Below are 4,676 nucleotides of genomic sequence, written 5' to 3' on the forward strand. Positions count from 1 at the left end.
CTACTCCTTCAAAGACTCCTTCGTTCCTGCCCCCAGGTACAGCCATTGCTCCGTGTCCAGATGCAAAGCAGAGACAGAGAGGGATGCCACACCATTACCACCACAGCCTACGCATAGGCGAGAGTGCAGCAACAGCACTCCTGACTCCTGCCTTGTGTGAGATGAGCTCAGACTCATATCACATTTTGGAGGAGGCAGGGTCATGGGACTATCTGCAATCATACATCCTGCATGTGGGGATGCAGAGGGGATGGAACATGCGGCCAGCCCTCCCCGCTCTGTAACTGAGCGCTGCGGTCACAGGGAAGATGTTCCCCAGCCAAACCACTCCCCGAGACCCGTGGGCAGTCACGAAAGTGGCTGCCCCCGGATCTCTACTGAGTCCTCCCGGGTGGCGATGCTTACAGGGGGCTCACAGCTCCCTGCAACAGATGGCTGTGGCATGGGTAACACAGCAGCAACCCAGTACGAGAAACCAAGGCAAAGGAATAGAGTGGGATCACTTGTTTGAGTTCCAAGGAAGTTTTATTTCCCCAGAGGATTCAGGGACAAGTGACAATAACTGAGGGCGCTGCTTTCTCCCTCAGTAATAATTCGCTCACCAGAGGAAATGTGGAGGGCTGCTGCCCTGTATCTCCATACCTTCCCCTCTCATTTAGCAGGGGCGTCAGTGAACCAAGAACTTGCTGATTGTTCGGGGGAGAAAGGAGGGGCTACTTTAATTACAGAGGCAGGTTTGTCATGGCTGTTATCCAAGCTCTCAGTTTCTTGAATCGCTAAAATTTTTACAGCTCTGTTATTGAGAAGGTGTTACAGTAATGTTCAATCTGAGCATACCACTTCCTAACTGAGGCCCTCTGGGCCACCCCATCAGAAGGGGGGTTCCCAGTAGTGACTGTCTTAATAACTTTAAAAGGGCCTTTCAACACAATTGGCTGTTGTCGTGCAATTTTTTCCACTTCTATGAGAGCTAAGCTGACCACAAACAATCCCTTTTCCCAGTTAGTGTATCATTTCTCTGCATCTCTGAAACCACGGGAATAAAAACCAACAGGCCTTGTCAGACCCTCAGGACCCTGCTGCCATATGTGTACTGACAGCCCTGAGGAGGCAAATCCCCATTCCACATGGAAAGGATCTGTAGGATGAATGGGACCCAGTGCTTGATGAGCTGTTTCTTCAAAAATTAGCAATTGCAATGCTTTCTCCTGAGAAGGAGTCCAATCCCATTTTACTCCCTTCCTCAGCAAGTCATAAAGGGGCCTGGCAATAATTGAAAAATCTGGAATGTGTTTTCTCCAAAACACTAGTAATCCTAAAGCCTGTTGAAGATCTTTCCTGGAGTGAGGCATTTTAATCTGATATAAAGAGTTTAAGGTATCAGGTGGAATACATGTCATGCCTCCTTTCCAGCAAATTCCCAAAAACTTTACTTCCTGGAAGGTTTTTGAATTTTCTCTGAGGGAATTTTTAAATCAAGGCTAAGTGGGAGATTATCTTTTGCTGGGTATCCCCCACTACCTGTATTTCATCCCCCCCACGAGAATATCATCAATGTATTGATAAACAACTACATTGTCAGGTTTGGGTATTTTTTCTAATTCTTTGGCTAAAGCATGGTGGGCTAAAGTGGGGGAGTGCTTGTACCCTTGGGAAAGTCTGGTGAAGGTATATTGCTGACCTTCCCATATGAAAGCAAAGCGGTCCATGTTTTCTGGCTGTATAGGTATCATAAAAAACATGTCTTTGACATCTCTAGTTGCCATGATTGTGTGAGCCTTTTCTTGAATTGATGTTATTAATTCAGCTAAATTTGGTACCGCTGCCATGAGAGGGTCCGTGTTGGCATTAAGCCTGCAAAAATCAACTGTCAGCCTCCACTTCCCATTGGGTTTGCGAACTGGCCATACAGGTGAATTGAAAGCAGAATGGGTACTGACTATTACTCCTTGATCTCACAAATCCTGTTTAACCAGTTTGATACCCTCTCTGGCACCAGAAGGAAGAGGGTATTGTTTTACATTAGTAGTTTTGCTGAATGGTAGGGAGGGTGCAGCTTGGAGCAGTCTAATGTTAAGGTGTGGTGTACCAAAGGACCACAAAGATCCCTCAGAATCTTCCCACTGCCTCCCAGCAAGAACATCCATCCCTAGTAAATTGTTTGGAATGTCCCCAATTACCATTTTGACAACTAAGTTATTTTCCTCTCCAGGAGTATGAGTTTTACTAAAGCCACATTCATAGTTTCTGTAGTCCCTAATGCATTCAAAACATAGCATTGTTTTCTAATTGGGAAAATTCCACATTTCTGGGCAGCTAGATTTGTTAATGCAGAAATCTGGGCTCCGGTATCAACTACAAAGGTAATAAGCGCCCTTTTAGGACTAACAATTGCTGTAACTAATATGTCCCCAGTTTTGTGATTTCTAGTGAGCATTCTTAAAAATAACCAGTCCCCGCCTCTGCGCTCACCTTTGAGAGACGGAGTTTTCAGTTTCCCTGATGCTGAAGCTGTTTTGGCTCAATTACTGAATTTTGTGAAAGGGATTATTTAGGCTCAGTGTCCAGACCCTGTGCAGGGGATGGCTTTGATTCACTGCCAAGCACCTGTACAGGTGATTGCTGTGGCTCAGTGCCCAGAATCTGTGGAAGAAGGGTTGCTCTGGGTTGTACAGAGGGGGATTTTGGTACAATGGATCTAGGACAGTCCCAATTAGAAACTCTTTTGCTCAGTTTTTCAAGTGGCAAGCCATACATAACATCTTTCGGGACACCCCTTTTTATCCCCAGTGACCACCAAAACTGGCGGTTAGAGATTAGCTTATCCTTTTCAGGTTTTACATTAGGAGAAGCAATGTGTCTAACACCCTTTGGTTTTTCTGATTTTTCTTCTGGGAGCTTTACAGGTCCATATTTTCTGCTGTAATTAATCAGCTCCTCTGCCACTTCACTCCATGTCCAAATGTTATGTTTACCAGTAGGAGTGGAGTAATGCGATTGTGTACTTGGTGGCTTAGAAGGGGTAACGTAGGGAGTGAACCCAGGATCAGTGGAAACAGAGGGGTCGTTTTGGTTATTAAGAAATATATCCAGTCTTTCTACAGGAGAAATTGCTGCTATGGTTTTCTGAATGAGAATTGCTGTAGGTTTGAGTGATTCTGGGAGACCCCGAATTAAAGGAGTCATAATTTCAGGCTTTACTGGTAATTGCACTGGTGACTCATAACCTGTAGCAAATTTTCTCTCATGTATCATTTGCAAGCAGGCAGCTTTGTGAATGTTTTCCAGGAGTTGGTCGGGGGTACCAACTAGGGCCAAAGGGTCTCCCCTTTCCAAGGGGCTAAGCCCCCCTGCCCAATAAGCTGCGTGCTGAGTTAGGGACCATGGGCTACATCTGTCCCCCGTGGTTAAGAACACCCCATGTCCCCAGTACCCACTGGCTTCTTGTTCTGACAAATTAATTTGATCTCCCCCATTAAGAGACACTTGGAATACGTATTCTGTCTCAGTTTTGTGAGGGAGACACCCGTACTTCTTTTTCAATTTGGCCAATTCAGTAGCAGTGTACGGGATTTCTTTAGTGGTTATGTGTGGGTCAAAATCCTCATCACTGATGTAGTCATATTCTTTTTTAATTAAAGGTCTCAAGTTAGGACAACAGTGTTCCCCACAATTTTTTACTAGAGTTAATTCTTTGTGGGGATAAATTTGATTGATGTGGGGAATTTCATTCTCCTCTGTTTCTTTTAGTGTGTTGGAGAGCTTTGAATTTTTAATCTGTTCCTCTCTAAGGGCAGTTCTTAACAAATGTTTTTCATTCCTTTCTTCATCTAATTGTTTTTGCAAAATTTCAACTAAGTTTTGAAGGGAATCTATTATTGTTTATTGCTCACTTCTTCGCTGAAAGCGAGTTTCTACAGCTACAGTGAGGCAAGATCCCAAAACTGAAAAGCGAATGGTTTTATTTCTGCCCAAATTGAATTTTGTTTCATGTTGTAAAGAACATACTCTATCAACCACATTTTCTAAATTAAACCAGTTAGTTTGTGCCCATTCCTCTCCTCCAAGAGAAGGTTTGGCATTGTGTTTAGCTAGTAGAGCATAAAATCCAACTTTAGCTTTATCGTTAAGGTTATCACTCATTTTGTGAAGGGACCAAAACCACGACAGGGAGGTACAAACTTAAGTTGCACAAACCACACAGCCTTCGCTGTGTCTCCCTTCACTTCCCTGGGTGGGTGAAGAGACTGAAGCTGCTTGGGAAGTATTCCTTCAGTACAAATATCTGGTTGTCTCTTCGCTACACCAAGCAGTCAAAATTCACACACACAACAACAACAACAAAACAACAGTGACCCGCCTTTTGCACTAAGAGATCTTTTGCAAATTTCCAAAGACAGTGTGGGAGCTTTTTCACCTAGGCAATGTGCAGTCTGGGTGAAATTCGGGTTCTCCTCCCTTGCTATCTAGAATGACTCAGCCTTTTGGGCTGGAAGTATAGGTGCGGCTGGAGAGAAATGTCCTTCCCCTGTTACAGACTACACAGAACCTGCACCCTTCTGTCGAGACAGAAATCCTGTCCATGACGCCAATTTTATGTCACGATCCGCTCGTGCGGGGTGTCGTAATGGTTCGTTAACTGATCCCAAAAGTGCAAAAAGGCAAACAGCAGGGGA

At 44.5% G+C, this 4,676-nt stretch overlaps 1 pseudogene; it reads right to left on the reverse strand.

The window, feature by feature from the left end:
* Nucleotides 1-348: 348 nt before the first annotated feature.
* LOC137464276 (uncharacterized) lies at nt 349-4,143 on the reverse strand (annotated as a pseudogene).
* Between the last annotated feature and the right edge of the window lie 533 nt (nt 4,144-4,676).

Source organism: Anomalospiza imberbis, chromosome W (genome assembly GCF_031753505.1).
Source record: "Anomalospiza imberbis isolate Cuckoo-Finch-1a 21T00152 chromosome W, ASM3175350v1, whole genome shotgun sequence".
In the NCBI taxonomy this organism is placed as follows: Eukaryota; Metazoa; Chordata; class Aves; order Passeriformes; family Viduidae; genus Anomalospiza; species Anomalospiza imberbis.